The 20,708-nt window shown below is 50.7% G+C and overlaps 1 long non-coding RNA gene and 1 other non-coding gene across 2 annotated transcripts; one reads left to right on the top strand and one right to left on the bottom strand.

Moving 5' to 3' along the window:
* Window positions 1–642: 642 nt before the first annotated feature.
* Window positions 643–9,485, bottom strand: LINC02874 (long intergenic non-protein coding RNA 2874). Its single transcript, XR_010342911.1, has 5 exons — window positions 9,418–9,485; window positions 8,697–8,805; window positions 8,458–8,511; window positions 2,306–2,435; window positions 643–1,971 (listed from the first exon to the last, which is right to left on the bottom strand). It is a non-coding gene; the product is annotated as a long intergenic non-protein coding RNA 2874 (transcript).
* On the top strand, window positions 6,844–20,117 carry LOC105715824 (uncharacterized). Its single transcript, XR_001107139.3, has 5 exons — window positions 6,844–6,941; window positions 7,956–8,068; window positions 8,508–8,947; window positions 17,941–17,992; window positions 19,686–20,117. It is a non-coding gene; the product is annotated as an uncharacterized LOC105715824 (long non-coding RNA).
* The last annotated feature ends 591 nt before the right edge of the window (window positions 20,118–20,708 follow it).

The following is a 20,708-nucleotide window of genomic DNA, read 5'->3' on the forward strand; positions in this document are numbered from 1 at the left end:
CTTTCGACTTGAAGTTTACCTGGGTCTGCAGGGAAGCCTAGGACTCTGTCTGGGGCAGGAGGGACTCCTTAAAAGTGTTCCGGGTTGACAGATGCAGGCCTGGAACTGGCCGTGGGACCTCGAGCTGGGGAGCTGTGGCGTCCTCCTCTGCCATGTGTGGCTGCACGGGTACCCACTTCCTAGGGCTGCTCTGGGGACTAGGTAAACACTGTGCATTACAGAAAGCATTCAGAACATGCTGGCACACGGCAAGCATGCAGTGAATCTTTTTAAAGCCACTGAGCCTGCATTGCCTCCTCTCCAAAATGGGACAGACAACTGCTGCTACTCGGGGCTGTGGTGAGGATTACGCCACGGGAAGCGCCTGCTGCAGAGTGGGGCAGCTCCGGCATCTTTCTCACAGAGCCCTCTGCTTTTCTCCTCACCCATGAGGGGCTGAGTGGGGGGAAAAGGAAGGAGTGGTTGCTGCGGCTGTTTTCATTGCTGCCTCGGTGTCCCTGTCCTGGTGGGGCACTCCCTCACTTGCCAGCCAGGGACTGTGGCTTGCTTACATTACTTACAGAGGGATTTCTCAGACTCATTTGTGACTCACTAGAGGGTCGTGACGATAGAAAACCATCCCAGTGCATTACAGAGTATCACTTTGTGAATGTGTGTGTCTGTCAGTTGCTATAAAATGTATTTCTTCCTGTGTGTTGAGGTTAAGAAGCTGGAGACACCTGCTCTACTGTCTCTGGGCAGGGCAGGAGCAGGGGCCTGGGGACTCCCTGGTTTTGCCTTGTTCCTCCTCTGCTCCATCATGAGGTGTGTGCTAAGTGCCCATGTGTGCTGCCCTGGCATGACTGGGTCCCAAAATGGGAGAACCCAGATCCAGCTGGGGACAGATCCCTTCCTGCCCCCAACAACCCACAGAAGTGCCCCCTCATGTCATGTGCCCGGGAAGGCCCACACTTGACATCCAAGGTGCTACGCCATCCAGGAGCGGCCTGCAGGGTGGAGGCTGCTGCAGGACAGGTGAGGGTGCAAGGGAAGCCCAGGCATGGCTCGCTTCTGGACCTAGGCCTGGACAAGCTTCAGGGCTGAACTAACCTGTCCCTGAATGCTGCTCCTTTCCCCATGGTGCTGGACACTTAGCCAGCCAGCCCAGGGGTAGGGTGAGGGCATCAGAAAATGCTTCCCACAAAAGCAGACCAGTTGGGGGTGGGGGCCCTGCAGCACAGGCATGGCCTTTTTTTCCTTTCCCCAACACAACAGCCACACCCTCAGTGTGGGCCCAAGTGGGAGCCAGTGGTGTGTAGGGGCAAGGGGTGTTGGGACACCCCAATAGCAATGGCTGCCACTTATCGAGGGAGGCCTCTGTGCCAGGTGCAGCACAGATCAACTTCAGTCTTTATGACTCTCCCTAAGTGTTCGTATTATGGTGCTCATTTTATAGACAGCAAAGCTGAGGTCCAGAGCGGTTATGTCCACACAATTAGTAAGTGCTAGGGCTGAGAATCAATCTCAGTTTGGTCTCTTTCTGCATCCTCCTATGGCTTCCGAGGGAAATGTGTGTTACTGGGGACACAGCACTGGCACACAGGCTGGTTCCAAAGGCCAGGAGAGGGGAACTTGGTCTTGGAAGGGCTTGCAGTACACCAGCGGGAGAGGCTTCCTTTGAGGAGAAGCTGACCTCTTCCAGGTACTCCCCAGAGAGTCCTTCCCCAGTAGTCCTTCCCCAACCTTAGCTGGGGCCTCCCTGGCAGTGAAGGCAAGAACTTGCTCATGGGGAGAAATGTTCCTTATTGGAAGTTTTATCAGTGAGATTATCAAGAGGAAAAAATTGCAGCAGGGGAGATGTGACTTAGAATCCAAAGTCTTCCTTGGCACTCCTTAAGGCAGGGACTAATTCTCCAGCAAAATGGGCTTAATGCACACTGGAGACTCTTACAAATAGTGATGATCATGGCGTGTGTAGCTCTGTGAGAACATCTGCAAAGTAACACATAAACAAGGGCAAATGAGCACAGGGTAACTCGGGATCTAAGTGCCGAGGGGATGCAGAGTAAGCAGTGTAGTAAGTGGTAAGAGTTGGGTGGGGTTGGCCAGGGAAAGCTTCCAAGAGCAGGGAGTTTGTGATGGTCTGGGAGGGACAAGGCTTTCCTTGAGGTTAGGACAGGCAGGGGGAGCAACCGAAATCTGGCATCCCAGCGGCATCGTTCCAGAACCAGCCAGTCCCTAGGAGCCCTACCCCTGAGACGGCTCAGTGACCTGGTACTCTGGGAATTCGCCCTGCCTCCTGGGTGGGGATTGTCCAGCCACACGCCTGTCCAGCCCAGTTGGTGCCACTGGAAAATGACGTGGAAATGTGGTGTGGCCTTGAGCCAGGTCCTCTTTGCCAGGGTTTTGGCCCAGTTTTGGCCTGTGGCCCATCCAAGTGTCTTCTCTGTGAGATGCTGGGGAAAGAAAAGTGCACTTCTGTCAAGGTGGAGCTGAGAGAGATTCTGGGAAGCGAAGTGGGGAATGCTACCAAGGCCAGCTGCCTCCTTCCTCAGGAGCCAGGGGCCAGTCAGGAGGGTGTGTGCCCTGTGGTCAGCTGCCTTCAGACCCGGCTACATCCGGGGCGGGAGCCCGGACCTGAGGCTGTGGAGAGAAACCTCAGATTCACAGAGCTCCTGGGTGGGAGGGGACTTGAGTCTCCTCACTTTCCTTACAGAGAGGGAGGTGGGGGCCAGGGGTTGGGAAGGGAGGATAGAGAGAGAGAGAGAGAGAGAGAGAGAGAGAGAGAGAGAGTGTGTGTGTGTGTGTGTGTGTGGTGGATGGACCCAGGTTATGAGGTTTTTGATTTTTGAGGACTTCCCTTGGGGTGGGGGAGGCTGGTTTGAGGCTGAGGTCTGAGGTGGGGGCAGCAAGTGCACCCCGGCTCTAGTGCTGGGATGGTGGTTGGGGAGGGAGAGACAGGCAGAGCCCAGGTGGCACCCTGCAGGAAGAGTAGGCCAGGAAGCAGGGCCAGGAAGCTGGAAGGGGTAGGACCTAGGCAGGGAGTTCCTTGGTGGGGAAAAGGAGGCACATGTGTCTGGCTGCACTGGAGCTGAAGGCCTGAGAGCAGACAGGGAATTGGGGAGCAGAGAGAGCACCCCGAGGGCAGAGCTCTGGGCCATGTGGAGGCCTCTTCCTGTAATCAGGAGGCAAAGGGAGCCCCTGGTGGTCCAGATGGACCAGACAGCTCCTTCCCTGGGGCTGCCAGCCAGGCCCGCCCATGCTGTACTCCAGAAGCTGCAGCCTGTCCAGCCAGGCTCAGGGGAGGGTCTCTGGACCCCCAAAGTGGGTTTTGGGGTGGGTGGAGGGGCTAATTTGGGGAGAGACATATCCAGGAATTGGCTGGGGGAAGAGAGGTTGAGGCTCAAGACACAGGAGAACTTGGGGCTGGGGTTGACTCCTGCTCTGTGTGACCTCTAGGGACACCCTGAAAGAGAGAGAGAGAGAGAGAGAGGCATCTCTTTGGGGATTATAGTTTCTTTACAGCTGGCATTTAGGTGTGTGCCTGCAGCAGCCTCAGGAGTGACAGCATTTGGCCACCTATCTCCTGCCCAGCAAACCTCCTGTGCTTTAAAACAAGGGTGTCTTGTCCAGGGTCAGCAGAAAGAGATGCAGGGGAGGGACTGGCCCCTGTTGAGGAGGAGAGCCTCCCCTCCCCTCCCCCACTGTCACAGGGAGGCTACTGGGGAGGATTGAAGGGCCTGGGAGGAGGGACAGAGATGGTGAGTCACTAGCTAAAGGCCACATGTGGAGGCCAGAGGAACCTCGTGTCTGAGCCCCATGGGGACGGCTCTGTTGTCGGCTCTCTCCAGGCTTCCCGTCTTCTTGTCTTGGGCATCTTGCCCAGGTGCTGCTGTCAGTACCTGCTCCCTGAGCCAGTGCCTGGCACACACAGCCATGAGATCATGGGGCGGGGTAAATTGGCAGGCCCCCGATCTCCCTTGGAGCTGCGGCAGGTGCATGTTGGAGCTCTGGGCCTGGCGCCTCTGTAATCTCCTACCTGGCCCCTTGCAAGGAGGTGGCTCCTCCAACCAGCCTGTTCTGCCTTTTCCACTTCAGTCCCCAGGCTCCGATAAAGGGGGAGCATTGGCCCAATCCGTGGCACGAAGGCTTGAGATTAGACTTCAAGAAGGACTTCCTACTCAACATAGGATGGTGGCATAAGGGCACAGGGAGTTAAAATTGGGGACAAATATTAATAATAAGTGTATTACTCATCCTCAAGGGCTTATTCTGCGCCCTGCTCTGTGCTAAGTGCTTTGCAGGCAGTTCTCATGTAATCTTCACTTGACCTTGTAGAACACAGAAACTCAGGCCGAGCTTTGCCAGCCAGTGAGCAGAGGAGCTGGTGCTCGCCCTGAGCTTCCAGCCATGGGATAAATCCTGAGGGTAGAGTAAAGCTGGCCACTAGAGGATCACGTGGGATCCGGGGTGCCCATCATCCATCATTTAGCATTCAGTCGTGAATAAGCCAGGGTCTGGAGGTCAAACAGGCAGGGCAGGTAAGAGCTGACCTCATGCTGCAGAGGGCAAAAGTTAGGACGCAGAGGTGGGTGGGCTTGTTTCTGTTTGGCACCTCTTGAGTCAGAAAAGAAGCACGCACATCAGAACTGTGGCAAGAGGGAGCGAGGTGAAACAGCAAGACGTTCTGACTTCCAGGGCTGCGTGTCCTTGGCACGTGAGGGGCGTGTCTCCCGGAGAGGGAGAGCTGCTTCCTGGGCTCAGTCTGGAAGTAGGAGGATGGGTAGCCCACACTGGGGTCTTTGTTCAGGCTTGTGTGCGAGCACCTGTGTGTGCATGCATGTGTGTGTGTGTGCCAGATACGTGTGTCCACAGTCTCGACGCGTCTTCTGCCTCCACAAGCTCTGAGCTCTCCAGCAGGGTCTGTTGTGAGCACAGGCCCCCAAGAGAGGACTGTTTCCTTTGCTGATGGTCTGGGAGGTACGTTTGGGTGCAGTGCTATCTTGATTGGGGACCATTCTTTTTCTTCAAATGTCCCCCAGTTTGGCAGACCATGTATTCCAATCCTAAAACCCTCACCCTTACTTTCAGGAATTTTTCTCTGCCCCTTCTCCAAGGACCCCCATTCCCTTCACCTTTCCTTGAGGATAAACGAGAGTCTAGGACTTTAGCTAGGGGTGGGCGTATCCTATTTCCTCCCTCTAACCACGATTCCCACCTTGACTTGTTTGCCCCTGCCACGTTTCAGCTTCCACAGAATTGGATCCACTGCAGCGAGTCCACACATGCTTAACAGCACAGGTGCATGGGGAGAAGGGGCACGTGAATGACTGCGTGTGGCTGGGGACAGCCCTCGGGTGCTCCTTGTGAGGTGTCATGTCGGCTGCTGGCCCTCTCTGCGCTTGGTGTCCAAGCCTGTGCCCGTGCCAGGGATCTGGGTTCAGATTCTGTGTCTCAAGTTCCAAGGTCAACACACACACAAAGTCCTGGGATGTCAGGGCCAGGTGGGATCCTAGAGACCACCTAGGTGCATCTATCCCTCATTGATAGACAAGGCACTCCCCAGAGTCGGATGGACCTTGCCCAAGATCACGCAGCAAGTTTGGAGGACACAGCTGGGTCCCCTGACCCCCACTCACAGCTCTGTCCACCATGCCACACTCTCCCTCTGATTTTGACAACCCCCTCCTCCTCCCCCTCCTTCTCCCCCTCCTTCTCCCCCTCCTTCTCCCCCTCCTCCTCCCCCTCTTCCTCCCCCTCCCTCTCTTTGCTGTCATCTCTGTACTTTTCTCATGCCCTCCCCTTTCAAGGTGGGTGGGCCAGGACCTGCCCACCAGAACCTACCCGTTTCTCAAGGCCTAGCCTGGCCCTCCTTCACTCTGGAACCTGCCCGATTCCTCTCCCCTAACATCTTCTGCACCATTAGCGACACGTCCTGCTAATTCTCATTCTCTAATTGTCTGTAACACAAATTAATGCTTGATTACTTGATGCTTTAATGACCTGGGTTCTAACCAGGCTCAATTGCTTTCTAGCTGCGTGACCTTGGGCTAGTTACTTAACATTCTTAGTCCTCTGTTTTGTTATCTGTTAGTGGGGCTGGCTTTTGAACCTGAGTAGACAGCAGAAGCCAAGACTCTGAGGGGAAAACTTTGAAAAAGGCAGTGTGAAAATCTAAGGTGTGATGGGGGGGTGTTGGGAGCAACGGTGAAGGGGCAGGCAGGGGTCGAACCGGGGTAGCCTCAGCTGTGGGGGGCTTATGTTATTGGTAATGGGGCTCCCATGAGGCTTTTTGGAAGGGAAGTAACACACCCCCACCTGGAGCTTGAAGTGGGTAGAAAGGGCAGGGGCTTTGGAGCCGGCAGAGCTGGACTGAAACTCCAGCTCTACCACTGACAGCGGTGTGATCCTGCACACATTGCTAGGTCTCTCTGGGCCTCCTTTTTCAATCTGTAAAATAAGGATTATGGAGTTGTGGACTTATGGTAAGGATTAAACAAGGAAAGTTCTATTAATTGCTTAGCTTGGAGTCTTGCACTTAGTAAGTACTTAACGAGAGGTAGCCGTGATGATGGTGCTGTCGTCATCACCCGGCAGGGCGTGTCTGCCTCCTGACCCACCTCTGTGCTGGTCTCTGGGCCCTGGGTGTCAGGCTCATTCCTCATTTCCCAACCTGGAAGCTTCCCAAGGGCAGGGCTCACATGCATCATCTTCTTGCTCTGGCTCTTTCAGGAAGTGATGGGAGTGGGCAAGGCTGCTGAACTGGTGATGTCATACTTTGGAGCTTCTGGGTGGTTCTGCAGAGGCCCCAGGGACCTGTAGTTGGAGCTTCTGGGTGGTTCTGCAGAGGCCCCAGGGACCTGTAGGCAGGTGGAGAGGGAATGTCGGGGTGGGGGGGGCTCACGTCCTCTTGGTTACCCGTCAGCTGTGTAGGGTCTGAAGTGATTAAGGAGCTTGGGGAGGTTGGTGTTGAAAAGATGGCAAGCCACTTCTCCCAGGGACAGTCCCTGGAGCCTCAGGCACTGCGGTGGGCCTACTGCTGCTGGGGAACCTCATGGTGGGGCCCATCTCCCAGAGAGGGAGCACGGAGGTGGGAGCTGAGGGGACCTTGACTGTCAGCTTCCCCTACCCCCGACTGAGTGTCTCCTTGGTCCACGAGGATGAAATAATTATGAATAATGAATTAATTAGAGTCTAATATTAGACAGGATTTCTTAAACACCTACTAGGTGTTCAGTGGTGTGCTGGGTGTGGAGGATAATCATGTGGCAAGGTTGGCTGGGCCCCTGCCTGCAGAGAGGTTACAGTTTAGAAAGGGATTCAGACAAGCACACAGAGGATATGCACCAGGAAGGGAGGAAGCCTGGGGGCCGTGGGAACGCTGAGGGCTTCACTTGGGCTCCCTAGAATGGCCCTGTGAAGTTTCGGGGGGATGAGACATAGCTGGGCCCCGCAGGCTGAGCCGGGGACCTGCCGGCAGTTGTGTGGCTGGAGAGCAGACCAGGGTGTTAAGAGCTGTGGAGCGGTGGGGGGTGGGGGCGGGGGAGGGTGACAGTGGCTGAAGATGAAGCCAGAAAAGTAAAAGGGGCTCTTGAACTCTGCTGTGAGGAATGAGCTTTCTGTCCCAAGGGAAGCTGGGAGCTGTTGAAGAGTTTTTAGCAGGGAGGGATGTGGTCAGATGCAGGGGCTGCAGTGCTACGGGAATGGGGAGGATGGGGGCGGTCTGTCGTTGGATTTCACAGAACAGGGGAGTGATGAGGGGGGCATGCTCCTGGGGAGTGATGAGGGGATGGAGTGTGTGGGTCTGGCGCAGGCAGTCTGAGGTGGGCCGCCCAGGTGGGAGAGTGTGGGGACTCCACCAGGTCGGGCTTTGCTCCCCGGGCAGGGCTGAGGGAGGGGGAAGGGTGGGGTGGAGGGCTGGACTGCAAGAGCAGGTGGGGGAGCTGCGGCCTCAGCTCCTCCGGCACCTCCCTTAGTCCTCCCAGGCTGGTCTGCTCCACTGGCCCTCAGAAAGGCATGCCACCTCACTGAGCCTCGGTGTTCTCATCTGAAGAACAGAGCGGGCAAGGCCTTTCTCCTACACACTCAGGTATCTGATGAGTCAACAGTCATGGTGTCTCCATCTGGGCCCTGAGTTATTGGACACAGGAAGTGGGAGAGGAAAGCCCATGACCCACCAGGTCCCTGAGGGCCATGCCAGGGCCAGAGGTGGGCTCTCGGCCAGCTCTTGGAGTACTTCAGGAGGAGGTGGAGGGACTGGAAGTTCTGGGAGTGTGTCCATGATAAAGAGCCGCAAACAAGATCCCAGGTCCAAGGCCACCTCCCGTTCTCTGTGACATAGGGTGCTCTCTCAGACTCTTACAGCTTATTGGGCATTGGAGCCACCCCTGTGCAGTGGGACCAGGTCCCTCAGGGCTGGGAGGACAGGGAATATGGGGGTATAGCTTAGGCATAATGGGGTGAGGACCCTGGACTCACCCAGCTCTGAAGGTCATCAGATCTTTGCTGCTCATCTTCTGCCTCTGCAGAGCCCTCAATTGGAAGAAATGGGGTCCATATGCAGCAGGCAGGAGAGATTTAGGCAACAAGAACTTCCAGTGCTGTCTCAGGGTTCCCAGCTTTCCCCATGTCCTGAGGGAGCCACTGAGCCTGTGGGAGATGGGGGGTGTCCATTCCCCAGTTCTTCTCAGCCTCCCCCACCTGCCATCCTGGGACACCTTTGTCTGCCACCTGCGTCTTGTTGGAAGCTGTCCTCATGTGTGTGTTAGGCAGGCGGCAGGTGCTGGAGCAGAGTGTGCCGCCCATCGCTTCCCCCTCCGGGGGTCACTGCGAGTTGGGGTAAGAGGGGGGTGTTCCCGCCAGACCCAGGAGAGGGGAAAGCAAGCTCCCGTCCACCCTGGAGGGTCTCTGCTGCTGGAAAAGGTGCTCTAGCAGGCTCATCTGTGTGAGTCGCTGCCTTCCATGCAGGGTAAGTTGAGCTGTGCCTTTTGGATCTCAAGATCCAGGGATGCTGAGGTGCTGGGTCTGGAGAAGGGAGGCAGCACAGCGCAGCAGAGCCCTGGCCTGTCTGTCCTGACGGGGGACGGGGCTGGCAGGACAGGGACTGTATGGCTGGTGATGCAGGGCGTGCCCGTCCCTCTCACACCCCAGCACTGCTCTGTCCCCTTCTGGCCCCTCTTCTCTCCTCACTTTTCCTTCTCTTCTCTTCTCTCTCACTCCCCTCCTGGCCTCAACCTTTTCGTCTCCTCCCCACAGTCCTGCCCTCTCTCTCCTTTATTTCTTCCTTAACCCCCTGACCTTCCCTTTTCCATCTCCCCCTCCACCCTCCGGAGTTCTCTTCAACTACTTGCCCCACCGCAGACGCCCTCCCTGAGTTCAAGCTGCCCATTCTTCCTTTTTGCAGCCCCTGCCCATCTGGCAGCAGAGTTCATCCCATACCCTGCAGGGAGACCAGGGCCACCACGATGTCCCTCTCCTCCCTCCTAGAGGCTGGCTGGGTCCAGCCTGAGCTGTGCCACCTGCTGGCTCATGCCAGTGGGACTGTGCCTCAGGCAGTCTCCTGCCCTTCGGAGCCCAGGGCTGCGCTGTGGACCCAACTGCGGTCCCCAGAGGCGAGGCTGGGAATTGCAGCATCCTGCCAGCTGCAGTTCCCTCCCTGCTGTACTCACTCCTGATGTCCTGAAGACCCCACCTGTATGTCTAGGGGTGGGGATAAGCATGTGAATGCTGTGTGGACACCTGGGCATAGTCTACTGTTCATGCATGCATGTGTGCGTCTGGTGTGTGTGCATGAGTGTGTACCTCCTGCCTGGGTGGGTGTGCCCAGGCAGGGCGCAGCAGCCAGCATCACCCCGGGGAACCGCTGTGTGTGTGTGACTGTTGAGTGCACATGAGTGTGCAGGAGTGTGTAGGAATTCAGGCTCCTGAGGACTTTATATATTTGTGAGTGTGTACATTCGGGAGCATGTGTGATAGCACAAAGTCAGGTGTTTCCTGCATACTTGGAGATTAAGTGCCCTGCCAAGTGTCTGCTCGTCTGTGCCTGGGGATGCCAGTGAGCACGGGAATAGCATGAAGCCATGTGGACATGTGTGAGGTGGGAGGGGCTGTGGGCATTTGCACAAGGCTGCTCATAGCATGCACCTGTGTGCCCGAGAGGGACTATCTGCCTGTGTGAGTTATGTGCACACACCTGTATTCACTGCACTTTTGAGGGATACGAGACCCCCCCCGGGGAGGTCTGTGGTGCCATAAAGACACATGTGAACAGTGAGCAGGGCCCAAGGGAAGTGGCTGTGCTGAAAGGGGACATATTTAATGATTTAAAGCTTTTAAGGGAAAGCCTCAGCTCCATTCAGGCCCGAGACACAGTGACACCCTCCCACCCTGCTGCCACATCACTCAGGCCTGACATCAGCCAGGCACCTGAAACCACAGGAATGAGAGGTGGTCTCATTGCCTCTGCCTCCTCACCTGTTTACCCACTGTAGGGCTGATGCCAGGGAAGAGCAAGGATGCCTCCCCGAAGCACCTGCGGGGTGCAGGGGTGTGCGGCCAAGACGATGCTGCAGTCCAGACCAGAGACCCCTCTGCAGCCACGGAGGCCATGCTAGCCCCACCCCATGGCTGAGAGAGGGTTGCAAGGAGTGGGGACACCTGTCTCTGCCTTGGTGGACTTGGGGTCCAGGTGCCCCCTTTCCCAGCCAAGCCTGGCTCCTTCAGGAGAGCTGATGGGCCTCCCAAAGTCTGCCTGCTGGGACTGACCGGCCATGAAGTAGAGGGGAGGAAGCCCTCGATAACTGTGGGCTGGAGTAATGAGTGAAGAAACAGTGGGGCTGGGTGAGGTGGCTCACACCTGTAATCCCAGGGCTTTGGGAAGCCGAGGCAGGAGGATGGCTTGAGCCCCGGAGTTGGAGACCAGCCTTGGCGACACAGTGAGACCCTGTCTCTATGCTTTTTTTTTTTTTGAGACAGAGTCTTGCTCTGTCACCCAGGCTGGAGTGCAGTGTCACAATCTCAGCTCACTGAAATCTCTGCCTCCTGGGTTAAAGTGATTCTTATGCCTCAGCCTCCAAGGTAGCTGGGATTATAGGCATGTGCCACCACTCCTGGCTGATTTTTTGGTATTTATTTTCAGTAGAGATGGAATTCACCATGTTGGCCAGGCTGGTCTTGAACTCCTGACCTCAAGTGATCTGCCTGCCTTGGCCTCCCAAAGTGCTGGGATTACAGGCATGAGCCACCACTCCCGGCCCAATTTTTTTTTTTTTTTTTAAAGAAACAGCAGTTCCCAGGGATGGTGCTGACTGGCCCCAGAGAATGCACTGAGGGTGAGTGGATGGCTGTGCTCAGTGCTGGGAGATTGGCCTTTGAATTCACTTCTGCCTGATCCTTACTTTTCCCCTTTCTAGGAAAGATCAGAAATCCCCTACAAGGTAATGGTACCAATAAAATTCAGAGGTGTGCCTGGTTTCTAGCACATGGTAGCTGCTCAGGAAATGAAAGGTGTGTCCTCCTCGAGAGCTGACAGCTGTCCTGAGCCCCTTCCAGAGCAACTCCTGGACCAGCTATGAGTCAACTATGGCTGGGCAGCAGGTATCCTCGAGTTCCTGTTCTGGAAGCATGAGTCAGGCCCAGGTTGGAGAGGAGGGAGGTCACATTGGGGTCAGATGCTGGACCCAGGCAGGATCAGACACGCACCTGGCTGCCACCTTATCACGATGCCCGTTGCTAGTAACTGGATCTCAGAAGTTAAGGCCCTGGGGCTGAATGAAGCATTCCAGCTCTGTGAGCCGAAATGTTGTTGACGTGGGCTGTATGATGCATAGATGCTTTTCAGATAGCACAGCTTGAAAAGGTCCAGCAAGCCCCCGAAGGCCTTGCCTTCACAGCTGCTGCTGCTGCTGTGGACAGAACCCCCAACCCTAGAGCTTGCCCAGCTTGGGGACCCCTATCACCTCCATCAGAGCTCCCGAAGCTAGCCTGCCAGTTCAGAGCCCATCTCTGATTTCCGGAGAGCCTCTGTTCTTTATCTAGATCATCGCAGTCACTAGTAAGGACCCAGTTGCGCTTTCCACCAGGTTTTAGAGAACATATGAGGAGTGGAAATTCCTATTTTAACCCTCTTTCTCACACCTCTGACTCTGAGCGGGGTCCATCATCCCCTGTTGCTGCAAACTGTGACTGTTCAGTACAATGGACAGTGCTCATAAGAGGGTCGGGTGGAGGTGAGCTTGTGCTGTGCAATAGTCAATGTTTCAACCACACTAGGCACATGCCCAGTGCCTGGCTCCTTATCGCTGGGAGCCACTGTCTCTCTTGTTTCTTATGGCAGATAACGATGGCTTATCTATCTCTCGGGAACTAAGCACACCGCTCTAGACAGTCACTAACATGAACGACTTTATTTAGGAATTAGGTGCCTCAGATAGAGCCTTTGCAGGCTGAAACATGGAGGGAAGTGGCGTGGTGATGGGACTTATCTCTTTGACTCCCAGATGTGCAGAAAAAGGCAGTGCAGGAACACACACACACCCGAACAGAGAAACAAAGCGTTCATTGAATGCCTGCTGTGGACTGAGCCTTCTTAGGCACTGGGAGGGAGTGGGTAGAAAAGTGAGTTTGCACAGCACTTGCCTTTAGCAGCTCACAGTTATATGGAGAAAATACGCATCAGCAAACACTGCTTTTCCATTTCTGAAATTTAAGAGACTATCCTGGGGAAAACATCAAACCTGTTAAAATATGCAAAAGTGAAGCAGCAGCTTTGCTGTAGGGAAAAACAAACCTCAGAAACCCTTAGTGACGGGCCACTGAACACGGGTTTGTAAGGCAGCCCTCTCCTGGTTCCACTGGCAACTGTGCCGGCCGGGCCCTGCCACCCCTGCTGGGGAAACAGTGTAGGGAAATGGCATAGAGGGCCAAGGACAACAGGGTCTGGTGACTTAGATAAAATGAATACAAATATATATATATATATAAAATGTGACAATACCAGAGAGCAAAGGTGCTCCTCTCTTTCCTCTCTTCCTCTCCCTTCTTCCCTTCCCCAGCCTCCCCCTTCTCTGAGACTTCAGGGCCTGATGAGAAGGTCTTGGTCCCAGTGGAGAGTAGGAAAAGTTCCCATTTGTTTTTCTTCCTATTCCAAGCCCCAGAGGCCACAGGCGTCCGACCTCCTCCTGGAGTGCTCAGTGCTGAGGCTCCTCACTGCAGCCTTGGCCCGCAGCCAGCAGCCAGCAGCCAGCCCTCCCTGGCCAGCCCGGGGCCTGAACCCCTGCACCGGGAGGTGCTTGTCTGCCCGCACCTGGCAACCTGTCCCGAGACAGTCAGGATGAACAGGTTTGGCCGCCTGAACTGGCTGCAGCCTTTGCTTTTAGTAAGATAAAGGAAGAGTTGAAGCTTTCAGCCACAGCCAAAATAAAGTTTTTGGACTTTTTTTCTCTTTGAAATAATTTCTAACTTATGAAAAAGTTGCAAGAACTTTTTTTTCCTGTATCATTTGGGAGTAAGTTGCTGGCCTGATGGCCCCTCACTCCTGAATTCTTTAATGTGTATTTCCTACAAACAAGGACATTCTCTCTCTCACATAACCACAATGCAGCCATTAACACCAGGAATTTCATCTCAATACGTTGCTGCCATCGAGTCCTCAGACCCCATGAGTTTTCTCAGTTGTCCTGATGATGTCCTTTAGAGCAAAGGCTCCAGTTCAGACTCAGGCGTGCTTGCGTGTGGCTGTCATGTCTGGTTAGTGTTCTCGAATCTAAAATAATTCCTCTGTCTTGATTTCCATGACCTTGACACTTGTGAGGGCGACATGTCAGTTATTTAGTAGAACGTCCCTCAGATGGGGTTTGCTGATGTTTCTTCATGAATCGATTCTGGTTCTGCGTTTCTGGAAGGAAATTCACGGACATCATGCTGTATTCTTCCTATGGCGTCCCGTCAGGCCTTGCACCATCTCAATTTGTTCTATGACCAGTGATGCTAACTCTGATGGCTTGATTAAGATGGTGTGTGCCAATCTTCTCCAAGGTAAATTACTTTTTTCCTCTTTGTAATTAAAAAGCACTTTATGGAGAGATCTTTAAATATCTTGATCTTCAGCAAACTTCCTCCCACTAGTTTTAGCACCATGGATGTTTCTTGGCCTAATTATTACTGTGATAGTTGCCAAGTTCACTATTACTTCTGCGTTTATTAGTTGGCATCTTCTGTACAGAAAAATTGTAATAAAAGAAAAAAATACTTTATCTTCTCTGCATTTATTTATTCATATTTTTATTTATATTAGTATAGATTCAGGAATTTTTTACTCATTATTTATTTTGGTTTTATTTTGTTAATTGTAATTTATTTTTGTTAATTAATTTATTTTTGAGGTAGGCTCTTGCTCTGCCACCCAGGCTGGGGTATGGCAGTGTGATTATAGCTCACTGTAACCTCGAACTCTTGGGTTCAAGCAGTCCTCCTGTCTCATCTTCCCAAATAGCTGGGACTTCAGGTGTGCACCACCATGCCTGGCTAATTTTTTTTTTTTTTAAGACTGAGTCTTGTTATGTTGCCCAGGCTGGGCTTGAACTCCTGGCCTCAAGTGATCTTCCTGCCTTGGTATCCCAAAGTTCTGGGATGACAGCACCTGCCCTCATTATTTATTTTGATGCTGAAAATCTCCCAGCTTGGCCAAGGGGTCACCCCTTCAGCAGGCTTCTGTCTCTTTTTGTGACCCCCACTCCATTCTTCAGGCACTTCCTCGCTTTCTGAAACAAGATGTTCCTGACATCTTGTGCTTTCCCTGTCTCACCCGTGACATTGGCCATTTCTCCAAGGTACAGTCGTTTCTCTTGATGGAGAATGGGATATAGAAACAGAGATCTTGGCATTAGCTCCCCTCATTGCTTTTGAGAGTTTGTCAGTGATTCTTGGACTGGAGTCAGGGACAGGATGTTGCCTTTAAGCTTTAACATTCTAAACCAGCAACTCTAAGGCTTGTTTGGGTGGTGGGCAACATGGAAAGAATGAGACTTTTAATGAAAAAAGATATATAACCTATTGATTGAATAAATAGTATTCTATAGGAAATAAAATCATCAGTGGAGTTAGCAAATATATGTATATGTACATATCTATGTGTTTATGTAAATATACATCTACACAATTTATATCTGTATATCTGTTATCTATCTGTCTGTCTGTCTACCTGCCTGTCTATCTTGAAGGCCTTGAGTCCACACTGAAATCTCTAATACCAAACCCATGATCACATGGTTAATTCAATTCCTCCCTTTCCATACTTATAAAGACATTCTTCTTCAGCGTGTCTTCCATCATGCCTGTGTGCATAACCAGTCTCTCCGTGTAGCCACCACTGCCAGCACAGGTACCCTTGTCTCTACTGGGACAAACACCCTCCTGCTGATGTCCCAGCATGATGCCTGCCTTCCTGGCTCCACCTAATAGCTTTGGGACTGAATTATTCAGGAAGGCAGGCAACTCTTTGGACTTTTTGTTGACCAATGAATCATTGCTTTTCTTGATCTTTGGAATATTTTGCTTATAACTTCTTAAAAATGATAGGTTTGCCTTTTTTTTTTTTGTGAGACAAGGTTTTACTCCTGTCACCCAGGCTGGAGTGCAGTGGCATGCTCCTGCTCACTGTAACCTCTGCCTCTTAAGCTCAAACCATTCTCCCACCTTAGCCTCCTGAGTAGCTGGGACCACAGGCTCATACCACACTTAAATTTCAAAATAATAATTTTAAAATTTAAAATTATTATTAAAAACAATACTTTATTTGTAATTTTAATTTTTTTGTGTGTGAAGATGGGTTTTTCTATGTTCCCCCAGGCCAGTCTCGAACTCCTGAGCTCCTCCCAAAGAGCTGGGATTACAGGAGTGAGCCACCATGCTCGGCCTGTTTTGCCATTATTAAAGTACGAAATTTCATGAATAATATATATGCAAAGGAAAACCATTTCTCTATGCCCAACACTTCTGACAGCAAATGTGCGGGTTTTCTGCACAAAACAATTCCCCAGTTCTCTGCAGACACCAACTGGGTGTCCCACGATTTTAGTTTGGACACTAACTACCCAGGGTAGGGGAGAGCCTGAAGGTTAAAGGCTCTGTCCCACAAGACCGCTCCCATTTCAGATGCCAATCACAAGTATTGGGTACTCCTCCTTAGGTTCAATAATTAATGGCTCACAGAACTCAGAGCCACTTTCCTTAGGTTTGCTGGTTTATCATAGAGGAGGTTGTACAAGATAGAAATGAATAGCCAGATGAAGAGGAAATAGGACGAGGTCTGGAAGGGTTCTGAGTGCAGGAGCTTCTGTCCTCATGGAGTTGTGATGCTCCGCCCTCCTGGCGCTGGCACATGGATGTATTCTCCAACCTGGAAGCTCACCTACCCTGTAGTTTAGGGATTTTATTTTTTGTTTTTTTGACAGAGTCTCACTCTATCATCAGGCTAGAGTGCAGCACGGCTCACTGCAACCTCTGCCTCCCATGTTCAAGTGATTCTCCTGCTTCAGCCTCCCAAGTAGCTGGGACTACAGGCATGCGCCACCACACTCAGCTATTTTTCTATTTTTAGTAGAGACAGAGTTTCACCATGTTGGCCAGGATGGTCTCAATCTCCTGACCTCGTGATCCGTCCGCCTTGGCCTCCCAAAGTGCTGGGATTACAGGCGTGATTTTTACGGACACTTTATCACATAGGCATGATAGATTATTACTCAACCCTTAGCTCTACTCCCCTCCCCAGAGTGTGGGGGATGGGGCTGAAAGTTCCAAGCTTCTAATCAGACATTGACCTTTCTTATGACCAGCTCCTATCCTGATACTATCCAGGAGCCCACCGGCAGTCAGCTCATTAGAACAAAAATCCTACTCCTATTGTCCAGGAAATTAAGAGCTCTGTGTCAGGAACAGGGATCGAAGACTAAATATTAGAACAAAAGGTGCTCCTAGCATCCCATCACTCAGGATATTACAAGGGTTTAGGAGCTCTGTGTCAGAAGCTAGGGGCAGAGATCCAATATATATATTGAATTATGACATAATTTGGAAAACAGGGAAAGGGAGTCAATCATAATTCCAGCCCTCAATACAATCATTGTTTAGTATTTAAATGTATTTCCTTTTAGTTTTTTCCTGCAGTGCACCTGTTTTTCTTGTAAGCATAATTGTAAGTGTAATGGTGCTACCTCTTTCCATTCTGCATATTTACTTTAGACAATAAAAACATTCACTGCTTACAAAATACCTGGCATGTACCAAGATTTGTATAGATTGCTTTCTCTTTCTCACTTAATCCTTAACATAATCCTGGGAAGTAGGCATTTTCCTGATACCAGAGATAAAGAAACCAAGGCTCAAGGAGTCTCAACTGTACTTCGGATAAGCGATAGAGCTAGCATTGGAACCCAGACAGCTTTGACTCTGAAACCTCTGCTCTACCCATTGTGGTATCCAACCTCCCCAAAGCATAAGTATTTTTTTGATAGTACACCACTATTCCCATAACTCTGATTTTACATGCAGACATAGTATGCTAATGAGAGATGGTTTCACAACATAACCACGCCTCTGTTGTAGGACACATGAGCTACTATCTCTCACTCTATAAATATCACTGTGATTAACATCTTCATGGATATGGCTTTTAACCAGATTGTTTTTCTAAAGGGTTGCCCTAATTTGAATGCCAGACTTATACCATAATAATATATTATTATTTAAAAAAATAGTTGATGCTTTTTTAGGCAAAAGTATCTTGGTTTAATCAGCACATAGTTGAATACAGGCTTAGCTTTATTCAATAAATATTTGGGGGTAACTGCTGTGTACCAGGAATGATGGTAGGAATGGAAGCTGTTTGTATTATATGACTCTCCCAGAAAGCCAGAACCAGGGCACTTCAATCACTCTAACCCATGACTCAGCTGATGGTTTCAGGGGCTGTGCTGGAGAAGCCCTGGTGATATGGGTGCAAATGCCAAAAAAATGGGTAGGTCTCAGCTCAGGGAAAATGTGATGCACAGTAGGTGGCATTGCCAGCTGACAATTATGAAGTTACTGTCTCTTAGCTCCAAACCCACGCTTAGACTCTCAGCTTTGGGGTGCTGGAGCCCACTCTATGACTCACACGTGCACCTTGTCAGCTGGCTCCTGGCTGGGATGTGCAGATAGGGGGCGCCAGAGGGAGACTGCAAGGCGTTGCTTTCTGTGGGCATCCCCTCTGCTTGCTGTTTCTGTGAGCGGTGTGTCTTCACCCTGCCATCCAGTTGGCAGTTTTCCCTGCACTTGGAGAATTAGCCTCATTGTGCCCTCCCATTCAGAGATGCCAGCACCAGCCAGCTGGTACCCTTTCTTAGAGCTCTGGGTCCCAGGCCCACAGGGCCCTGCTTTTAGCACCCAACTTAGAGGAGGAGCCCCTGAAACTCAACTTAGAAGTTTGAGTTCTCCTCCTCTAAGTTTCCAAGTTTTTTTTTTTTTTGAGATGGAGATTTGCTCTTGTTGCCTGGGCTGGAGTGCAATGGTGCGATCTTGGCTCATGGCAACCTCTGCCTTCTGGGTTCAAGTGGTTCTCCTTCCTCAACCTCCCGAGTAGCTGGGATTACAGGCATGTGCCACCATGCCTGCTAATTTTGTACTTTTAGTAGAGATGGAGTTCCTCCATGTTGATCAGGCTGGTTTTGAACTCCTGACCTCAGGTGATCTGCCCGCCTTGGCCTCCCAAAGTGCTGGGATTTCAGGCTTGAGTCATCGCGTCCTGCCAGTTTCCAACTTTTTATAACCTCTAACTTCTTCCCTCTGTCACCACAGCCCTAGCTATGGTAGCTACTTCTGCTAGTTCTGTGATATTTTAGAGTTAGTTACTCTCTTTCACTTACCCAGTCAACAACTCTATACCTAGTTAATAATTCTTATTTATGTATTTATTTTTTGAGACAGGGTCTCACTCTGTCACCAAAGCTGGAGTGCAGTGGCGTGATCTTGGTTCACCGCAACCTTTGTCTCCTGGGCTCAAGCCATCCTCCTGCCTCTGTCTCCTGAGTAGCTGGAATTATAGACACATACCACCACACCTGACGAGTTTTAAAAATTTTTTTGTAGAGACGTGGTTTTGGAATGTTGCCCGGGATCGTCTCAAACTCCTGGGCTCAAGCGATCCACCTGCCTCTGCCTCCCAAAGTGCTCGGATTACAGATGTGAGCCACTGTGCCAGCCTCAGTTAATAATTCATTACATTACTTCTTTCTGTTCGAGTAACTGATGTGAGTATTGTTTTCTTATTGAACATGACTGATAAAGGACAGGCCTTGAGCCCCTGAGTTGCTGACGTCCTGTGGTAACTACATGTGTTCTTTTTGTTTTATTTAATAGTGTACACAGAGACATGAGGAAACTGTACCTCGAAAAAGTCGATTTAAAAAAAATCCTTGAGGATTGGTTGAAGTCTGTTTAATAAGCTATTGGAACTTGGGATCCCTTACCCCACTCAGAATAACCAAATTCTGTCTGTCCTCACCTCAGCAGAGGTTTATTCTCTGGAGATGGCTAGATAAAGGGTCTTTGTAACAAGGTATGGTACATCCTATTGAGGGCATAGACACTTTACTGAAGAGATAAAAGAATAAGTGAAAGTTTACAACCGAATGCTGAGACCTGTCTGTCCTCTTTTCTCATTTTGTTTTCAGACAGCCGGAAGCCAAGCTTATACATTCCAGGCAGTGATTTGGAAGATTCTTCTCTGTGCATGACCAGCTGAGAAAGAAATCCCCAAAACCTTGACACTGTGATTTCTCTATGTGAACGGTTTAGCTAGTTCACCAAGGTTGACCTGCTTCATTCATGCTTGTGGAGTGACTAACCAGGCTTTAGTGATATCCCCTGAAACGTGAGTCATCCATAAGTCACTCCTCATCGGAGAAGAGCCTCTCATGTAAGCTTAGACCACAAACGGCAACAAGAACAACCCAAAAAATAAAAAAAAAAAAAATTGTGAGCAGAGACTAAGTGGAAAGATGGAAATATTTTAAAAAATTATTTTAAAAATTAATATACTAAAAATTTATTTAAATAAAGTAAAAATAAGTAAAAATAAAATTGTCAATATTAATTAATACCAATATTCTCCCTTTTATTAACATTCTCAGAGAGAAAAAGAAGATATTTCATCTTGGAAACAAGAACAAAATGCAATAAAAATGGTGCAGTCAGAAAACAAGATGAGCCTTAGGAAGTTAAAACAATGATAGCAGAAATGCAAAATTTAGTAAAAGCCTTTGAAGGGAATATGAAAGAAATCTGGATAGTAGAGAAAAGGGACAAAGTTCTAGGAAACAGGAGAGCAAGGAATACAAAATCAGAGACCCAGTTCAGGAGTTAGTTCCAGCAACTGAATAAGGAGAGTTCCAGAAAGAGAAAACAAAGAGATGTAAAGGAAGAAAACTCAAAGAAATAGCCTGAGAAAATTTCCAGAACAGAAAGATACGAGTTTGTTGATTGCAATAGTCCCCTAAATCCCCAAAAGATCAAGTCATTTCACTGGGACAGGGAAGATTCAACAAACTTATGGTTGGGGGGAGATTTCACATAACAAATCTAGAATCGGAATGGTTTCGGACTTCTCAGCGTGATACTGGTGGCTGGAAGGCAATGGACACCCTCAAAATATCGAGGGCAAGCATTTTACAACTCAGAATTCCACAGCTGCCAAA

The sequence above is a fragment of the Aotus nancymaae genome, unplaced genomic scaffold, assembly GCF_030222135.1.
Source record: "Aotus nancymaae isolate 86718 unplaced genomic scaffold, 86718_ANA_hifiasm-v0.15.2.pri h1tg000016l, whole genome shotgun sequence".
NCBI classification, from domain to species: domain Eukaryota; kingdom Metazoa; phylum Chordata; class Mammalia; order Primates; family Aotidae; genus Aotus; species Aotus nancymaae.